At 34.6% G+C, this 22,702-nt stretch overlaps 1 protein-coding gene across 5 annotated transcripts in view; it reads left to right on the top strand.

The window, feature by feature from the left end:
- Positions 1-22,702, top strand: part of CHRM3 (cholinergic receptor muscarinic 3) — a 3,548,735-nt gene that overhangs the window by 1,269,569 nt on the left and 2,256,464 nt on the right. For all 5 annotated transcript variants that reach the window (XM_044059170.1, XM_044059177.1, XM_044059184.1 and 2 more), the window contains one exon: positions 14,743-14,794. The gene's annotated coding sequence lies outside the window, so the exon portion shown is untranslated. The remainder of the gene's footprint in view (positions 1-14,742; positions 14,795-22,702) is intronic.

Here is a 22,702-nt window from a genome sequence, read left to right on the forward strand (position 1 = left end):
GTATACACATATATATATATATATATATATATATATATATATATATGTGTGTGTGTGTGTGTATGTGTGTGTGTGTGTGTGTGTGTGTGTGTGTATGTGTAATATATATATTTGTATATATATTTATTTATTAAAGGGTTAAAACTTTCTTAGCTGAAAATAAGTAGAAAAGTAGGAAAAAATAGAGCAGTTGATTACAGTATATGTTTGGCATCCATACCATGTAATAATTGTTCCGTGACTACTACAGCTGCAAGTAAAACTGCAGATAAGTTTGAGTCCCTAATTCCTGACTAAGTACAGGTGCAAGGACAACCAGAAACAAACATGATTCCCTATGTCTTGAAGATTGTCACATAATTTACCTTGAAATGAAATAAAATTCTGCTTATCGGCAGACTGCATGACATCAAGCAAATACCAAAGTAACAGTTGGATCCAGGTTTCTTGAGAAGAACTGTATAAAAAGACTGTAAGACTAAATAGTGTTAGTTCAGGTATTTTTGTAGGAACATCAGTTCAGAGGTAAATGGAGAATCATCATCTGTATCTGTATTGAGAAGCAAACCATGTACATTAAAAGCTGTAAGCTGTAATGTATAGTCTGTTATATATGTTATTTTATTAGTAACTGCACTTAAGTTGCTTAAAGTTGTTACAATATTATAAAGTATTACAAAGTGCCATAATAATTCATTTTTCAGTAAGAACTTATAATAGTCAACCATTCAATGGACAGCAGCTCTTTGAATTTTCGAAATCCATAGACTTAAGTCATAGAAAGGTAACACTTCTTGGCTACAAGCAAAACAGGTTAGATGAAAGTATTGTGTTCAATTTTATGATCGCCATGACAACATTAAGCAGGTTAATTTTGATATATTAGAAACTGACACTCATAAGTACATTTCCCAGGTATCAAGCTCACATTAAGAAAGCAATTATTGAAATTTACAGTTACAGGGGGTGGATTTCTCAAATCCACATTCTTTATTATTTAAATACATTGACATTTAGGATGTCATAGAGAAAAGGAATTCTCCAAAATGCCACAGTCTTATTTTTAAGCAAAAAATAACAGTTTCACATATGTGATCACACATTACGATGGTGATCATAAATGAGTTATTGTTAAACCTAGTACCCAGTTAGGGAGCTGCCCAAACTTCAGCAGTTATTTAGACCCAACTATTCAGCAAGCAAGGGATCCCTGTTGATTCCAGGGCTCACACTGACCTAGGTTTTTGTTGTTGTTGTCCCCAGCCACGCTTTCTTTTAAATTTACAAGCACTGTAACCATAATTGGACTTTGGATGTATATTAAAATTGCCAAGCCTAACACTTTTTTTTGTTCATGTTTTGTATCCTACTTTCATGCAAACTGAAACTTATTTTTGTAATTGTTTACATTGCATGTAAACCTGTATTTTTTCTCAGGTTCTACTTCAAGATTTAAATTATCCAAAGTTTTAATAAAGTCCTGATAAATTTAAAGTGATCATGGTTATTAAATAGCTGTGCTGTTTGGGCAGCTTCAACATCAGCCTCATTTAACTTAAAAATCTCTGCCTCATAAAACTCAGCTAGGCATTTTACAATTGGTCAGTCTCCTGGAATGGAAATTTCTTGATTTTTTTTTTTTTTTGTTAAAAAAAAGTTATCAATGCCCACTCACTGGGTCAAGATACACACACAAACCCCTGGACATCGTATGCATCATATTAGAATCTATATTATAACAGCGAACGCTTAAAATACCAAATGCTGTATAATCGACCCTAAAATATTGAAATGGCAAAATGCCGAACACACAGAACAGCGATTTTTTTCTCAGGGAAAAAAAAAAATCGCTGGCTCATTAAAAAAAAAAAAAAAAAAAAAAAACACAAAATAAATAATATAACCAAAAAGACGTAGTTGGACTACCACAGAAAGAAACAATAAATACTTTATTAAAATAAAACAAACAGATGAGCGCTTTCGCGTACTCCCCTGGTACGCTTCATCAGATCTAAATCAATCAAGCCATCCACTTACATTTAAATAGTGTAGAATAATTACATATATCCAGTCAATTAATTAATCAATTATATTAAAGTTGAATATAAATCTAAGATCTGAATGGAATAATGGCAAATATATGTCAATTGATAGTATTATATAATGTATCAATAAAATCAACAAAGCTAATAAAAAAGCTTCTATAAAACATCATAAAATATATATATATATATATATATATATATATATATATATATATATATATATGTGTGTGTTAAATATTCAACATCATATGTATATACTAATCAATTAAGTGTATAAAATGAGAATAGAATAAAATAAAAATAAAATATATCTGAGTATTATGCTATGTATGTTAAACATCAAAAATCAAATAAATAAATAAATAAATAAATAGCTATCTATTTATTTTAAACTACGTAATTCTAGCATGGGTTTAATGGTGATGAATTTATTCAAGCCTGGTTCTTTATGTGCTCTCAATTTGAATATCCATTTAATTTCCACTTTTTCTAAATAATTCATCACATTGTCTCCTCTCTTATTGATGGGGACTATCTGAATAACTCTAAATCTAAAACTATGTCCTGTAAATGCTGAACAATGCTTCGCTAAAGCATTTCGCTGATCAGATTTCTTGATGTCGTACATATGGTTATATATTCTATCCCTCAATCTTCTGATGGTCATGCCTATATAAAATGCCTGACATGTATCACAGTTGGCCAAATATATCAGATTAACACTATTATAAGAAGCATAAAATCTGGGTTCAAATCTATAATCTATTGTCAGATGTATAAATACCTGTTCTTTAGTAATCAATGGGCACATATTACATTTACCACATGGTAAAGTGCCCGTTATTCTAAGACATTCTAAATGCTTGGAATCTTTTTCATTGCACTCAATACATAAAATTCTCTTTAGACTTTTGCTATTTCTATATGTAAAGCTAGGTCTTTTGTCCAATATTTTACTTAAATCAGGATCAGCCATAAGAATATGCCAATTTTTTGATATGATTCTAGTAATTTCCTTGTTGTCACTCGTATATCTAGTAAAAAAAGTAACTTTATGCTGAGTCTTTGGCTTATAATTGCCCTTATGGCTAGTCCATTTCTGTATATGTTTTATATGAGGTCTATCAAGTATTGATGTCCTAATTTCTTTAATTGTATTACTATTATAGCCTCTATCTATAAATAGACCTTCCAGAATATCAGCTTGTTGTTTCAAGTCCCTAGGTTCTTTACATAATCTAAGTAGCCTTGTAAATTGACTTTTTACAATGTTGGAAAAAACATGTCTAGGGTGCATGCTATTACAATGCAATAATGTATTTTTCCAACATGTTTTTCTATATAAAAAAGTTGATAAATTGCCCTGTTCGTCCTTCTTAATGGTGATGTCTAAAAACTTCACGCTGAGATTAGAAAATTCAATAGTAAATCTTAGAAATTCAGTTGTAGATTCCAGGTATCGAATAAAATCTTTTAATTCATTTATAGTACCATTCCAGAAAGGAAGTATATCGTCCACAAACCTCCTATATAGTAATATTTGAGCATAATATTTACTATTAAAGAGGTGTTTTTTTTCCCAATAGTGGACAACCAAATTAGCATATGTATTTGCACATGGGGTACCCATAGCGACACCCCGTTTCTGCAAATATAATTTGTTATTAAAGATGAAAGCATTATTTGAAAGAACCATATCTAATAGTGCGCTAATTAGAATTTGTTCATCATTAGTAAAGTCATTCAAATGACTCAATAGCTCCCTAATGGCTTGAATACCATATTCATTCAGAATGGATGTAAATAAATTTCTAACAACTAGAGTCACTAGTAAGCATGTATCAGGCAAACTGTCTCTAAATAAAGAATCTAAAGTATCAATTAGTTGATATGTATCTCGCAGTATAGAGGGAATGTTTCTAATTAAAGGACTTAGATTCTTCTCTGTATAAACAGAAATAGTTTTGGTTACCCATCCATCCCCTACTACTATAGGTCTCATAGGTAGAGGAGAGATATTCTTATGAACTTTTGTTAACCCTTTAATGTAAGGTGTACGTGGTTGTTCAATAAGAGAATATAAATATAAGTCATAACTTATCTGTCTGCACATTAAAAGATCGTATAAATCATTATGTATAACATTAATGATTTTTTAGTTCTTTTTGACTAATTTTGTGATAAGTATCTGCATCCTGTAGCATATTATACATCGCTTCATGATAATCATTAGTATTCATTAGTACAATCGCACCACCCTTATCAGCTGGTTTTATAATTCTCTTCATTTCTAACTAAATTATGTGATGAGGTCCATTCTTCTTTACTAATATTATGGTATTCGCATAAACGTTCATTGTTAGAAAAATATGTGTAAAAGTCATTCTCGCATCGTCTCATGAAACAGTCAAGATTGGTAGGTATAGGTGTGAATGTACTTTTCCGTTTTGGGCGATAATCTATGTCTTTGTTATGATTATCAGATTTATCAGGAAACAGCAATTTTAAGGAAATGGAGTACCCAAACAGTCTCAGATCAACCAATAATTCACTCAAACTGCTGGTCTGAGATGGAATATAAGACAAGCCTCTATTTAACATGGATAAATCAGTTGAAGAAAAGTCAAACCTGGAAAAATTGAATACAATGTCATTCAATCCTTTATCCGTCACCTCCGTTCGTAGTTTTCGTTTGAAATCTTCCTCTTTCTGCGGCCCTGACTGTTCGACCTGCTCCTGGATGCTATCTGTGTTTGTACAGGAAAGGGTAAAAAATGCTCCATATTGCCAGTGTATAACTTTGGTATAGCTCCTAAGGAATTGTCTTTCTGTCTGGCCGCTAGAGCTTGTTGATTCGGTGGCGGTGTATCTTTGCGTGTGTTTCCGCTGGAATCACTATTTCCTATTGGTGACGTAATCATTGTATTTGTAGCGTTAATCTCAGGAGTAGAAGTTATATTTAAAGGGGCAATCGCATTCCTCATTGGTGATTCTGTAACATTATTGTCTATAGGAATGAGATTATGTGATTTTTCTTGTATTGGATTATATTTGTCATTCCTCGGCCATACAAAAACTTGGCTGTGGAAAAATCTTTAAAATCTCTTAGTAATTTTCAATGTTTAATTTGTTGTAATTTGTCGCTATAAGTAGCGACTTGAGAATATAGATTCTCTAATCTCCTTTCTTATATTGCCCCTTTAAATCTATCACGAATGTCTTTATTCAGAGTTTCTACTTTTGTACTTAATTCAGTCTCAATAGGTAAAAAATAGTTGATAATTAACTTTATGTATTTGTTACTCAATTCAATGTTCAGTTGCTGCCATCTCTTAAGCAATTCTGGATGGCTATTGCCATAGGAAGGCATGCATAGAACCCTCATGCCATGAGGGATAACATTAAAATGTAAGCATGCTTCCATGTGGCGTCTCTGCCACGAAAATCTTTGTAGTTTATATAAATTGTTTTCAAGATCTTTGGCTAGAATATTGAATTCATTGAGATTTAAATTGTCCATAGTACCTGTATGAGACGTAGAAACTTGTTGTTATAATTCTATGTTAAGTAGAGGATTGTTGCACTGTTCAAAAATGCAGTTCCATCTCATGTTTAAATTTCCTCCTTCTGGGTTGTAATCCAGTTCAATAACAGTATCATCCATTGTGTGGCAGCTACTTTCACAGAATATTAAACGTTGAATGAAAAAAGGCGAGCGTACCTGCCTAAAAGTCCAACTTCATAAAACCAAGTAGAAATATATATAACCAAAAAGATGTAGTCGAACTACCACGGAAAGAAACAATAAATACTTTATTAAAATAAAACAAACAGATGAGCGCTTTCGCGTACTCCCCTAGTACGCTTCATTAGATCTAAATTAATCAAGACATCCACTTACATTTAAATAGTGTAGAATAATTACATATCTGCAGTCAATTAATTAATCAATTATATTAAATTTGAATATAAATCTAAGATCTGAATGGAATAATGGCAAATATACAAGTCAATTGATATTATTATATAATGTATCAATAAAATCAACAAACCTAATAAAAAAGCTTCTATAAAACATCATAAAAAATATATATATGTTAAATATTCAACATCATATGTATATACTAATCAATTAAGTGTATATATATATATATATATATATATGTGTATATATATAAAAAATTAAAACATTCAAGTAACTAATGTAGAGTGCATCAGATGTCAAAACATCAAATGAGAATGAAATGAGAATAAAATAAAATAAAAATAAAATATATCTGAGTATTATGCTATGAATGTTAAACATCAAAAATCAAATATTGAAATGGCAAAATGCCGAACACACAGAACCGCGATTTTTTCTCAGGGAAAAAAAAATCGCTGGCCCGTTAAAAAAAAACAAAAAAAACAAACAAACACAAAATAAATAATAAAATAAAATAATCCCTGATGTGGGGGACTGTGTCCCCCACCCCCTACTTAAATGTTCCAACTCCAAGATCATACCACAGTGGAAGAAATGGCAAAGTCCCAAAAACGGCCCAGTGATTTTTTTTTCCGTGGGATAAAAATCGCTGTTCCATGTGTCGGGATTTTGCTGTTTTGATTAAAAAGGTTTGATTAAAAAGGGTTACTATTTTAAGCATTTGCTGATTTAACAGGGAACCTCATATTATGTTTCAGATAGCCTTCAATATCTTAAATACAAAACTGCAGATTGTAACATTTCGAACATAAAGTCAGGTTGGAAAAGCATGTTGAACAAATGCCGCTGCTCATTTTCATATATTGTTCTCCATCATAGTGTAATTATTGTCAGTGATGTAATTTCTAGTTCATATATTGTTCTCCATCATAGTGTAATTATTGTCAGTGATGTCGTTTCTACTTCAAATATTGTTCTCTATCATAATGTTATAAGTGATGCCATTTCTGCTGCACATATTATTCTCCATCATATGTCAGTATTGTCAGTGATGTCATTTCCAGCTTTAGACAGCCACAATTGGTCATCCTTATCCTTCAAAAGCCCAGGGACAAAACTGCTAAGATCAAGTTGTTAGGACATAATCATGAGATTCCTTGCCCAAATCACAAACCCTCAAAAAGCAGAACCATCAATCAAATTAATAAATGTGAAACACGCACAAGTATTCACAATTCTTATTTAGTGCTAGAATCCTTTATTTTTCTTGGATTACATCTTATTTTGCTGTATGTGATTTGCAGGATACAAATATTCTGTGTGTGTGTTTTGCATGTCTATATGTGTGCATGTATATACAGAAAGATAATTTTTTCCCTAAAAAAATATAAATCCACTCCTTACAATGCCACAGGGCATTTTCTGAACAGGTGCTTTAAAAGCAACTTGAAAGCATTCATTCAGGACTAGACTTACAAAGACATGTCATAAGGGCTTATGATTTCAGAACAAATGTAAAATATAGGAATATGCAGACAGACCCAGAAACTGGACTCAAATGTCCTAATAAAAGGGAAGAGCATGTGCTAGTTAAAGAAGAACAAACCAAGAAGTGCACTCCCTAATTTTCCATTGAGACTTACCACAAAACTAACATCAGGGTTTTACTGCCATACCTCTCACCTGCTCAGAATTTCACAGAATGCACAGATTTTTGACTCATATTTTTGGTCCAGTTTTCATAAAACTGTGGTTGTCTGACAAATTAGTGGCAAATCATTAAAGACTGAAGTTAGAAAAATACATACATTTGAGTTTCTGAGTTTATACCCTTCAGAAAATTAATGCTAATGCAAAACCTGTTATTCTGTCAACTTTCTAAGTTTATAAAAGCAATATTTAAAAAGTGTTTACATTTTAGGGCCTTTGTCCCATGTTTATATCGTTGTCAAGATGTCTTACTCTAAGAGGTTAAGAGGTATGCTGATAACTTCTAGAATTAGATGCGATACTACAGGAAATAATCACTTTGTGCTTCAAAAATTAATGTAAAATGCCATACTGATATGAATTATCGATACATACCATTATAAATCCATTCAGTTCTTGATCTGCTTTATTTGAAATGCCATTAACTGTCTTGAAACATGAATGATATAGCAATACTTTTCTAGTAAATACATTGATTTTAATATGAAAAGGTATGTTGCATTGCTTGTAAATTATGAATTACAGTTACATGCGAAAAAATGCAAAATACATTGAGTTTGTATATCTGGAATGCTAAACAAGTAACATTTGTAGCAGAAGTATTATGCTGAAAAGGAAAGGCAATCATTTTATGATCTTAACAAAAAGAGATGGTAAAATGCAATGCTCTTATTTTATTGCACCACCTCCCAAGCGTAGCTGAGGACTGTGTTGAAACATGAATAATAGTACTCCGCTAGAGTCGCTCTGAAAAGCTGGTATGACCCACCAAGGCTTCTTTGAAATGTTTTCTGGCTTTTGAGATGCTCAGTCTGCATTTGATTTCCAGTATGACTTACTGCAGCTTGAATCAAATTCAGCATCACAGATAATGAATGCTGGTCAGCCCACAGCGTTCCAATGACAAAGAAATGAAGGACGGAATCAGCGATATTGTGTTTATTGCTTAAAGGTGTTGCAAAGGAATACACATGGAAGTAATCTGCTGTTTATTTGGATGCAATGTCAGGAATCTGCACACCATGCAATAAGTTACTGCACACCACAATCAATGGTGGTGCTCAGGAGAAAAGCATAAACCTGAATAGAAGTCAGTGCTTGATTCACGGAGGCTTCTGTTTATACCATAGCTACCGATGCACATAGCAGTCTATTATTTATGCAGAAACAAGCCTGTTCATAGGCTCCATGTGATTAGGTGCTTACAGTCATAAGTGAACTTACACAGGCAATAAATGCAATATTTTAGGTATTTGTTCAAAGTTATACGCATACAGTGTAGACATATTATATAAGCACCAACATATTCACTAATGCAAGCGTGCAAAGCATGTAGCTTACTGTATTTTAATAAGGCATTGTTATGCCTGCACATGCTGCTATAGCAAAGTACTGTGACATATGAGCTGCCAGGGTCCTTGTATCCATCTTCAGGAGGAACAGGTTAGTCATGCTATGAAATTAAGTGCTGGTGTCATTCTCAAGGTACGTTACAGTAATGGTGTGCAAATGAGAATGGTATGCAGGACTATATAGTGAGTCCTGTAATTGAGCTTATGCTTCAGGACCTAACCCTCTACCCATGAATAAAACTTAGTGCCCCACTGAGAACAGAATGCCATGATGTCAGCAGCACTCGTACAAACACACACACACGCAGGACCCAAGAAGTTAGAAGTGGGGAGTCCACCTCTACAAGGAGGTCAGTCTCTCGGGGATCAGTGCTGGGACTGGTCCTTTTTGGCATTTACCTCTGTGTAGTCAAGTCCAATGTCAGTGGGCTATAGCTGACTAAATTTGCAGATAATTGCAAATTAGGAGCCGTCATTTAATCCCCCCTGACACAAATGTTTTCCAGGAAGGGATGACACAGATAAACAACAGGTGTTAGAGCCATGGACTAAAACTAAATGCCAAGAAATGCATGGAGAAGTCATCCACCCTTGGTAACTATCATACTGGTGACACACCCCTAAGAGCTGACCCAGTAATCAGGGACTTGGGAGCACACATAGACAGTAATGTAGCCTTTGACCTTCACGTGTTCACAGTAATCAGGAAATCATTCAATTTTGTGCAACTTATAAACAATAGTATGGCATCTTAGTTCAAAGAAGTCATTGTTACAGTGTATTCAGCATTCCTTGAACCTATCATTGAGTGCAATGCTCTCTTTAGTATAGTATGTGCCTAACTAGGCATATCCAACAATTTATAAAGTCCACAGAGGTTCATCACTAAAAGAATGCAGGCGATAAGTAACATGTCCTATGCAGATCACCTCAAGGCCCTATCCCTTATTCTGTCTCCTACAGGCTGTTTAGGAGAGATTTATGCCTGGCACTGAAGGCATTGTTAGACCCCATTTTGATGGACCCCCTGCATATCTGCAAAACAGAATTACCTGTTCTAAAGCTGTAAACCTTGCCTGTAATATAAATAGGACCTGGTGGATAGACAGGTATGCATCATAGATTCTACCCCTTACCTGGAACAGGCTCCCCATCCATGTGAAGCAGAGTTCCTCCCTATCCCAATTCATGTATAACTTAGACAATTAGTTGGGGAGCAGGGAATTCATGCCTTGTTTGGCACCTATGTCTCTAATGGACACAGGTGGCCTGTAAATGGTTCATCTCCCAGGTCTCTGCTTGCAAATGTTTCATTTCCCAAACCCCTGCTTACACTTATCAAGGGTATCAGAACTTGTCAGATATTTTGGATGCATGGCTAGGCATGAAAAGGCCATTGTAGTCACTATGAACCTATGAAGTAGTTACAACAGTTCTAAGTGTGACAAAGAAACCAACAGCTAACCACACCAACACACACACACACACACACACACACACACACACACACTACATGCTCTGACATGCACACAAGCACATACATACAAACTAACACAGATACACACGTACATGTGATGACATACACACATAAACACACACACATACCTGCACTGACATACACACATACATACACAGACACACACAAAAACATACAGCGTACACGCTAACACGGATACATACACACACACACACACACACTGATATACGAGTATACACACACGTATGCACATAAACATACATGCACTGACATGCACTCACACACATACATATATACTAACACAGATACACACACACATGCATGCACTCTAACACAGGCACTCACATGCATTCACTGACGTGCACATGTGCACGTACACACATACATATACACTAACAAAGATACACGCATGCATGCAATGACACACACACACACACACACACACACACACGCACGCATACACAATAACACAGACACACACATACCTGCACTGACATACATACATACACACACAGACACACACAAATCCATTCATGGTAACACAGATACACACACACACACACACACACACACACACACACACACATACATGCACACTAAAACACAGATACACATATGTGCACTGAGGTATGCACACACACATATTGTAAACCTTGCTCTATAGATTAGTGCATTTCATGATAAGCTACCACATGGTATAACTGTGCTTCACTACATGTGTCTAATATATATATGTATCACCATTTATCTAAGTGCACAGCGGGACATGACGGGCTATGTGCCTTACATATGGGGACATGTGATAGTATGGTTATGTAGCCATTTGTATGCATTCATTTTGCCATACTGTTGGGGTCACTCCATTGTGTACAGGTGCCCAGAATAATATGTGCCATAATGGCATTTCAGCAAAATACTATCTCTTGAAAGACTGCATTTCTTTGCCTCTCATGCTGCTGTTGCCCTGCATACCATGGTTAATTTGTTAGTTTGCTGTGGACTGAGCATGATGGACAAAAGTACAAGTCACAACCAGAACTGTTCTTCAGACTTTCTGCAAATTGCATGGCCTCCACAATGCTGCTGCGTTGGTGCATGCAAGCCACTTCTGAATCCTGTCCCAAGTTTTCCAAAAAGAACGTTTAGATGATTTGAAGAGTTACAGCAGTTTTAACTTGAAAATCTAGTATTCACATGTAAAATAATGTATGAAAACATAAGATGGTTATATTTTATTAATTCAGAAGAGCTGTTTTAAATGCGGCCATTGTCACACCGTAGCTCTTTTTCATCTGCTTTTTTAGTATTTATTAAGTTATGCATCCTTAGTTCTAGGTTCATATATTTTGATGATAGCTTCTATTTTAATCAATGTGTTGTGCCTGTAGTGTTCTCTCTAGTTTTTCCAGTATACTTACAGACATAGCCATGGATTCTGAATAAATAATGTTAGCTGTTTCTGTGAGCACATAAAAAAGGCAGTTTTTACTTTTACCATTAAGAAAAATAATTAAAAAATAATCTGGTAAGAAATTAACCATCAAAACACTATTAGGTCTTGGTAACATCTCAGGATAAGGCACATATGCTAAATCAGTGTGTGTGTGTGTGTGTGTGTGTGTGTGTGTGTGTGTGTGTGTGTGTGTGTGTGTGTGTGTGTGTGTGTGTGAAGACAGATATACTATTAATTGTAGAGAATTAATTTAACACCAGGAAATCATCATCATGTTTATGCTAGATTTGTACAAATTACAAGCTTGCTACTAAAGCCTAGAAGTAAAATAAAAAAATACACTTTTCCAAGTAACTGAAGTACATATTAAGCTAACACCAATACAAATGACTGAATGCTTCAGCTTAAACAGATGGTATTCTTAGTGGGTAAAAAAGAACAAGGAGCTGTTTAAATATTCAAACAAAATGTGGACTTCTAACATGGAGCTATGCAGACATGTTGGACTTCACAAAACCAGTACAATGAATGTATAAAATAGAGCTTATACCAGAACCACAATGTTACAGCAGATCTCTTGAAACAAGAGATTCTGCCACAGGCTTAGCAGAAGACAGGAAGTGAGATCTATCAATAGCTGTAATTAAGGAAAAAACTTGATTTTGTGATACATAAAGGGTGTCATTTTATACCAAGGATTTCAGGATGACATGTAGGACTTCATGTTTCAACGTGTTTCACAAAATCTATAATTGTAGGCACTCAAACAACTAATAGCATGCATAATTTGCAGAGTAGGATTAACCCCCTATGTTTAGACTTTTTCAAATGTGCATGATAAAATATTTCATACATCAGTGCATATAAGTAAAGCAACACACCAGAAGTGACTTCAGTAAAAAGCAAAATAAAAAAATAGCAGAATTGCTACATTTGTATAAGCTTCCATATAAAACAATAGTCCTCATTAATCCTCAAAAGGATTATGCATAAAAATGTCTACAGCTTGCAGTAAGATTGCAATGTTTACTACTCAAGCAACACATAACACAACACTGTATAATATTATACTATCTTAACTGGTTGACACCAGTAACTATAATTCAGTTCATGCACTTCTGTTTTACTAACAAGTTAATATTTACTACACCTCACCCAGCCCTTGCCACAGTTCTGACATAGGACACCACAAACCAACAGCTGTGTTCAACAAAAGAAAACCTACTCCATACACACAAATAATGTAACACTTAGTGACATGTCCATGTATGCCTCAAGAGAATTCCATACATCTTCCAAGGACCACACTTATAAATCCCCTCACAACATGAACAGGTTTAATGCAAAACACCTTACTGCAATCTCCCAACTGGAACATCCTAAAAATCTTGCCACTAGATAATGCTGTTTACTATTTTAGTAAGATATTATTGGACCTACTAAGTAGCATGCCACCCCCCCCCCCCATTGCTCCAAGCATTAAAAACAGCTTAAAGATTAGTTATAGTCTGACTAGCACACATCTTTAACTATTTCATGAGGATGATGAAGAGACTTTCCCTTGGACAGATAGCTATGTGATAAAACTCCAGATGTTGTAGACACGAAGGATAACTGAGAATGGTATAATGATACCACATCTCAAATTATCTAGTACATATTCATTTCAACATGCCAGGTTAAACACGAGTCCACTTTGACATAATAGCTTCTCTGCTATTTTTCACGAGTTCCGCTGTCACACTTCATCGACATCAGCTCTTTTCTTATTTTATGGTAGAGTAAAAGCAAACATGAATAACCCTTCCAGCTGTTGGCAAAAGCTATCTGCAGTTTAGCCATCACCTCACACTATCGAAAAAGTGTTTGATGATTAAAAGACTCATTTCCCATGGAAAGAAGAGAACCGCTACTTCCAGTGAGATGAGGGTACTATGCTAGTTGGGGGGAAAGATCATGCATTGGTAAGGCACTAGGGGAACTTAATGGTTCTAAGAAGTAAAATGTGCTTAGTGGCAACATTTTTAAATCTTAACTACAATATCTGGTGCTCAAACCATACCTTATGCTACTGTCTGCATGGAGCTTTGCATGTTCTTCCGATGTCTGCATAAGTTTTCTAAGGGTATGCCAGTTTTCTCCTCTTCCACTGTTTGAATAGCTAATGAAGTTGTTCAGGTATATGTTGTATATACCCATGTGGCCAGAGTCTTGGCTTCAAAGGTTCTGGAAAGGATCATTTCACTTATCCAGTTAACAAAGTAAAACAAACAATGGAAACAGGAAGGCATTAAAATTAAAGATACCAGGGAACTGATTTTTGAGATAGTGTTATCCCTTGTTTTGCACAAGGTAAGGAAGGTTATATCAAAATACATTTTATGATCTGCATGGTAATTGGGACTTGCTCTGGAAGTTTCAAATTATTCATTTAATATTTTACCATGTGTAATGGCATTGGGTTAAGCATTAGAAAATCCATGAGTAATATCTTTGTAGTGCTGCTGTATAAGACATGGTTGAATTTTTCAGTCTGCTGTCAATGGAAAAATCTGAGCAAACTGTTTCTGGAGCATAATCTCACTATTGTCAAAACATTTTTTTTGTGTTGCTTGCCAGATGATGGGAAGAGACTGCCATCTGGGCATGAGAAAACAGAATGAAAATGTAAATAGTGTTATTTAGTTAACATAAATGATTTGTTGTTAGCATATGCATGGATTTTCATACTTGTAAATTCACAATTTACTTATAATTTCTAATATTTTATATTTTAACAGATATGTGAAGAAAATGATCTTACTGACTGACTACATACAAAGTAAACTTGAGGTAGGCAGCCTTCTGAAATTAATATAGTCATCTTTGTGTACCACCTGCAACACAACGCATGATCATGGTACAAATAACGTATTTCATATTGTAACACAATGCGGGGCCATGGTACTAATAATTTACTTCATATTGTAACACAATGCAAGGTCGTGGTACTAATAGTTCACTTCATATTGTAACACAATGCAAGGTCGTGGTACTAATAGTTCACTTCATATTGTAACACAATGGGGGGTCATGGTACTAATAGTTCACTTCATATTGTAACAATGCAGGGTCATGGTACTAATAGTTCACTTCATATTGTAACACAATGCAGGGTCATGGTACTAATAGTTCACTTCATATTGTAACACAATGGGGGTAATGGTACTAATAATTTACTTCATATTGTAACACAATGCGGGGTCATGGTACTAATAATTTACTTCATATTGTAACACAATGCGGGGTCATGGTACTAATAATTTACTTCATATTGTAACACAATGCGGGGTCATGGTACTAATAGTTCACTTCATATTGTAACACAATGCAGGTTCATGGTACTAATAATTTACTTCATATTGTAACACAATGCAGGTTCATGGTACTAATAATTTACTTCATATTGTAACACAATGCAGGTTCATGGTACTAATAATTTACTTCATATTGTAACACAATGCAAGGTTGTGGTACTAATAGTTCACTTCATATTGTAACACAATGCAGGTTCATGGTACTAATAATTTACTTCATATTGTAACACAATGCAGGGTCATGGTACTAATAGTTCACTTCATATTGTAACACAATGGGGGGTAATGGTACTAATAATTTACTTCATATTGTAACACAATGCGGGGTCATGGTACTAATAATTTACTTCATATTGTAACACAATGCAGGGTCATGGTACTAATAATTTACTTCATATTGTAACACAATGCAGGTTCATGGTACTAATAATTTACTTCATATTGTAACACAATGCAGGTTCATGGTACTAATAATTTACTTCATATTGTAACACAATGCAAGGTCGTGGTACTAATAGTTCACTTCATATTGTAACACAATACAGGGTCATGGTACTAATAGTTCACTTCATATTGTAACACAATGCAGGTTCATGGTACTAATAATTTACTTCATATTGTAACAATGCAGGGTCATGGTACTAATAGTTCACTTCATATTGTAACACAATGCAGGGTCATGGTACTAATCGTTCACTTCATATTGTAACACAATGCAAGGTCGTGGTACTAATAGTTCACTTCATATTGTAACAATGCAGGGTCATGGTACTAATAGTTCACTTCATATTGTAACACAATGCAAGGTCATGGTACTAATAGTTCACTTCATATTGTAACACAATCCAGGGTCATGGTACTAATAGTTCACTTCATATTGTAACACAATGGGGGGTAGTGGTACTCATAATTTACTTTTCATTGTAACAGAATGCAGGGTCATGGTACCAATAATTTACTTCATATTGTAACACAATGGTTGGGTTATGACACAAATAATGTATTTCATATTGTAACACAATGCAAGGTCATGGTACTAATAATTTATATTATATGGACCACACCATGCCCAGTTTTGGGCATGGATATCAACATTATGCTAAAATCATTTGCCTTGTCAGTACTCGGCATGTTGAAGTCTGTTCTTATAAGCCTGCAAGATTACATGGGCAAGTAATCATAACTGTTGCTGCTTAACGAGGCTTGACATCCTTATAAGGGATGCAGGTGAGTCACTGTTCTGTATTTCAAGCAAGGGGCTTTAACCCACATAAAAAAGACATATTCAGTGGGTTGTCCTTTTTCTCATTCAGGTTTGACCAAATGGATTTCAGCTTGTCAGAAGTTGATAAGGTATGTGATATGTGACTTGACTTCATGTTGGCCTGTTGTCCATAGAACAGTGTCTCTGAAGTGAAACCTTGCTTTTCTGTCATGTGCTAACAGATTATGAAAAGACATCACATGTAGAGAAGTTAACTAGTTGGAGAAAACCAAGTACATGATTGACAATTCACATTTCTTGTTAACAGTGCTCTCTGTAAACTGAACTGACTTGGTGATGGTGGGATGTTGAGCCTGGTTTTTGTTTTAACCAATTAATTTTTTTCAGCACCAGCTATTCAAACTTCTGCTAACTTCTACAGCATCAAGTGCACAAAGCCACCATGTCACGTATATAGCCTGTGTAAATGCTGCCTAATACGAATAAATAGCAAGAACTGTAATTTTATTTATTCTTGCCTTCTCTGCCTTTCTTTTCAGAATCTGGAGGAGGAAATTCTTTTATTTTTCAATGGGTGCTCTCTCAAGTCTTTGTAAACATTAACTGAAAACTTTCTTTTTTACTGACATCAGCCTTAGCCAGTTAGAGTATTTAGTGCCCTTTATAGCCCACCCTTATTGAGCAGAGGTGAGAAGAGCAAACAGCTCATATAATGTAATTAGATAAAAGAAATAGAGGTAAGGCTCCAGGTTTTTTCCAAACAGTTTTTATTAAACTGGCTTCTTCAGGTGTACCCAACAAATAAAACACACCTTCATTTATACTAGTCAGTTCTTAATTACTTGTGAAATTCTTAAAGATGTATATACCATATATAACAATCCTTAAAAATATATGACCGTAAAATGCATATTTAACGATTCATATAAAAACAATTCTACTACTTATATAAAACTCTAAATACATTAAAACTTACGCCTTCTATAAAAATGCATAAATAGCGTAAATTAAAAACATAATATAATAAACTACCTATGTAATGCTCTGGTTGCTTTTTACGGTCATATATTTTTTTTTCTTTTACTAGTAAAACACAGAGTGTACTCATCAGTCTTATAGTCTGCTGCCATTAATTAGAGTGCAAATAAATTAGATTGATAGGCTAACAACCCCAGGGGCACATTTTAAGCCAAGCCATGCATGCCAGATGTAGCTGACAAGTTGGGATACTTTAGGGTTATTTTAAGGGAGTATATGTAGGCTTGGACATGGGTGGTTAAGCAGTTACAGGCAGTCTCTATCTAACTGAGACGTAGTTGTCAGATCTGTTGATGTTGCACGTTTACCTTATTTTTCACTGTGGTGTAACTTTTTAACTGATTTAACTTAACTGATAAAAACAAATTACTTGTTTGTTCTTAAGGTGTTATACTATTAGGATTAACTGATTTCTTTCTGATTTATTACATGGAATACACAAGGCTTCAGACTGGAAGCTGTGCAGTCAGAAAAAGATATTTACTTTGTTCTCACTAAAGTACTTATTTTTTGCAATTTGTTTAGTTTATGTGGTTGATATTTCTTTTACTATACTCACAGTCTGGAATGTATAAAATATTTCTTAAAATGCATATCTGAGTTCTGGAATTAACACTAAGTTACAAAGTCGCTTAAGTCTGTACCTTATGAAGTTCCTGTATATAAAAGCTACTTATAGCAAGCACTCTCTTTAAGATAACTGGACTCCTTTTCATGTGCTTGCTAGAAATTTGAAAAACAAGTAATGTGCATGAAGCCTAATGTATGATTTCTAAATCTCTTTATAACTCAACAGAAATGGTACCATTGTGTGGCTACATTTCTGAGGTCTTAATATGTAACAGTTATTATCCATTATAAATTAATAACTTTTTACACACAACTTTCTTTGGAAAAGGTAGATTCGGTAAAGTAGTGTGTCTTGAACAGTACAAATACTACCAAATAAGCATTTAGTCACCATTTAGAATGGAAGCAGTCAATAATTATGAAAAGACCTATTAAAATATAAACTTTTAACTTGAGTGTTCCATTTGCTGTCTGTATATGCAAAGTAGCAAATATAACACTGAGTCAATGTATGAATTGTCTAAAGCAGATAGTATTTTAGAGTGCAAAAAAAGATTAAACTATTGATCCACAATGTGGGAATGATAAATCATAGCATACAACCATAGAATTTACAGCACATTGAATGGAAGGTCTTACATCTAACACTTCTATACTCTTAATAGATAAAAAAGGAAATTGAAAAGACATAGGAATATCCATCTGGTAGTAACAAAATGTGAGAATATCAGCAGATAATGCCATATAAGATAATAACAATGGAAAACAATTATCAAGTAAAAAAACAGGAAGAAAGTGCAAGCATGCAATTAAGATGAAAAAGAAAAACAAGGTTGCCATTTATTTATTTATTTATTTACATTTGGTGACCAGGAAAGTCAGGAACCCATTTGCAAATGAGGCCTGGGGAGAAAAGCTCCATAGTACAATTTTCAGCAGTAAAAGTAAAAAAAAAATTAAACAAGAAGATTAATATGCTAACATACATAATGTAGACATAGATCGATAGTACAATATTGCCAAAACCTACAATCAAATGAGAGCTTGCGTGGTTTACATATAAAAAAAATGATCATGTGTGGAGGATTGTAGCAAGAAGGATCAACAAGTCAGTTTAGAATTTCATCTAGATTAGCACACAGCCAAATTGATTAGATAGATATTTTGATTTTGTTAGTAATAACTATAGATGTCTAGTGATAATTTAATGTTGGGGAGACCAAGTGATTTTTGAAGTAGTAGAAGAAGTAGGGGGTTATTGGGAGATAAGGGATGAAGGAGAGATTTGAGTGAGAAGTTAGATTAAGATGTATAGCAGAAAGATTATGGTGAGAGCTACAGTAGAAGCTGATGAATAGAATTTCAGTTAGGTATAATCGAGAATTTATGAAAAGGGTAGTGTAAGAAGAAAGGAGGTGTTATAGAGACTAGGAAGAGAGCTTTTAGTGGTTCAGGAAAGCTTAAAAGGGGGGGTGAGATTGGTAATAGGCTATAGCATAGATGCTATCTGAGGATAAAAGATAGGTGTAAAGAGACAAGGTGGGTGAAGGGAAAGGGGGTCTGAGAGATAGGAGCATGAGCGAATATGAGAGTCGAGGTAGTAGTCTTTAAATGTAAATTGTAAAGTCTTAAGTGATTTGACAGCACTAATATTTGGAGGTAGGGCATTCCATAGTTTAGCAATGGCATAGAAGTAAAGGTTCTGTCCAGCTCTTTTGATGGTTTTATATACTTGTAGAAGTAGTTTGTTAGTGGAGCAGAGATTTTTGGGTGGGGTGTAAGGCTGTAAGATATGTTTTAAGGCAGGGCAGCTGTTGGCTTTATAGATTATTCTGTGAGCTAGAGATAGAGTTGTGCTAGGCTCGGGTATTGAGGGAATTGTAGGCAATTTAGTTTTCTGAGGGCCACACAATGGTGGGTGCAATTTAGTAAGCCAGTTACAAGTTTGGCAATTTTATGAGAGCATGACTATAGTTTGCTCTTTAGGGTTGTATGAAGATTAGTGAGAATATGGGCCCCATAAAGAAGGGAGGGGAGTAGGAGGGTATTGGCTAGTATTATTTTAGTAGAAGCATCCATGAGCTGTTTGTGTCTGTGAACTCTGCCAAGTTTGACGTGTTTTTTAATTGTATTAAGTATGTGTTGTTTGACGGTAAGTTTAGTGTTTACAAGTGATACACAGAAGTTTTGCCTGAGTTATAATTTCTATTTGAGTATGCTCTGTGAATATATTTTGAATTCGTGTGGGATTGGCTTTGGAGAGATCAATAAAAGCTTAGTTTTACTTGAATTAAGTGGTAGTTGTACATCGTTTAGCCAATTTTCAATATAGATCAAGGCATCTTGTATAATTGTTATGAGATGGTAGAGGTTGTTGGAGTATTTATGTGGATCATTTACTAGGATCCAATTTAAAGTTGTACCTAGTTGATGGCTATTGTGCATTCTGGTAGTGCTGGTAATACGTTGAGTGAAGCCATGAAGGTAAATGTTATTTGTTAGGGGGACAGTGATCATATTTTGCCAATTGATGTTTGTGTCACCCATTATAATAATTTTATTAGAGCTATTACTGGAAGTCCAGGAGAGAAAATCTTCAAGAATTGGGATGTTTTGTCCATGTGGTATGTAAGCAACTCCAATGCATATTTGTTTAGAGTTGTTTATATGCATGGATGCTAAGAGTATTTCTGCTTTGCCAAAGGAAGGAACAGGTATGGAAAGGGGGATAACTGAGACGTTGGGACAGTAGATTAATGCTACCCCACCTCTTTTTTATGGGCTCTGTCTTTTCTCAGAATGTTGTATCCTGGAGGGCCAAGTCTCAGTATAGAAGAGCAATGTAGTGGTGATGACGATGATGATGACAATGATAACACAGAGGAGGAGGAAGAAGCAAACACTACAGATGATGTCAATATAGCTAACTTTCTAGTGCACAAAAAAGAAGTAAACCTATCCATTCAATGAAAAGTAAATCAGATAATGCATATCCTGTTGTCTTAGGGCTCTCTGATGCACAGATTCAGATTAAGTATAATAATATAATTGATATGCAAGGAAACATGGAAAGAAGTTTCCAATAGGCAATACTTTCATAGCATATCTCATCCTCACAAAACAGTAAAATGGAGAAAGAAATACTGGTAACACAAATATCCATATGAGCAAAGGTGCATCATTAAAGATAAAATTAAAGTGTAGCATCATGGGATAAGTGCCTACCAAACACTCCTCAGAGTTTAAATCTACAGTTTATAACTACTGAGTCAATTAGAGTAGACACAAACTTGAATACTGCTGAGGAAACATGCTAGTAATAAATAATTAGACACCCAGAAGACAAATATTAATTTTGAGTGACTCCTCACCAAAGCACACAACAAGAAAGCTTGGCATCATACACAAAGGAAACATAACAGATTCTTCCCTCTCAGGACTAAGATAAATTCAAATTCCAAACGTATTAGGAAAAACTGAAAAAAGGAAAATACACTACAGTCATGCCGTCAAATAATCATATATAAAGAAAAAAACTTTATGATATCTCTTTAAACAGATGAATTAGTCTGTTCCATAAGTTTTTGAATTTTTTGAATTTAATCACAACAAGCTGAATTTAACATCATCATTCCATCCTTGAGATGGAATGGCTATTGTTTTATAAAAGTCCATTACTTTTAATACATGGCTGTGATAATTTGGTCTGTAATGTAAAATTAACAACAAATTGCAAATGTTACCTTTGTGACCTATGATGTTTTTTAAGGGTCTATATTATATCCTCAAACACTTAAAAAAGCGAACGCTGATTGATCGAACTTATTTTCACAAAACTGCAAAATATCGAAGCAGCAGAAACTCAAATTTTTTCCTAGGGAAAGAATTTGGTTGTCCGTTTCTGTTGCTTCGGTATTTTCAGTGTTATGGTGGAAAGTTACCGGTCGGATTCAGGTAAGTGTGCGATTGTGTGGATGTGAGTGTTAGGGTGATTTAGGTGAGTTAGGGTTAGGGCTCGGGTTAGGTGTGTGTGCGATTGAGTGGACATGAGAGTTAGGGCAGATTTAAGTGAGTTAGGGTTAGGGAGCGAGTGAGGTGAGTGTGCGATAATGACAGACCTTAGGGTTAGGGTTTGGGTTAAGGTAAGTGGGTAGTTAGTGGTGTGTGCATAGTTTAGTGTAGGGTTAGGTATCAGATTTTAGATGTATGTGTGTGTATTTCTGTTTGTTTGGTGTGCTTGTGTTGTGTGTATGTGTTTTGGATCAGCGATTTTTTTCCCTGGGAAAAAAATCGCTGATCTGACAGTTTGAGATTGTAAGCTTTTGCTTAAATTAGGTCGATCAATCAGCGTTCACTTTTTTAAGCGTTTGATGATATAATATAGACCCGTTTTTAAGGCTAGATTGCATTTAAATCATTATAGTGCTGGCCTGGCTTCCTAAGCAGGAAAATATCAAATTAACTATTTTTTTAGGAAAGGCATCTAGGATGGAACAGAAAGTTGCATATATAATCATTTCATTTAAATTATTACTGTTGTAATGCCCAAAT

This window comes from Protopterus annectens, chromosome 1.part2, assembly GCF_019279795.1.
Source record: "Protopterus annectens isolate FY-2018-M chromosome 1.part2, PAN1.0, whole genome shotgun sequence".
Classification (NCBI taxonomy): Eukaryota; Metazoa; Chordata; order Ceratodontiformes; family Protopteridae; genus Protopterus; species Protopterus annectens.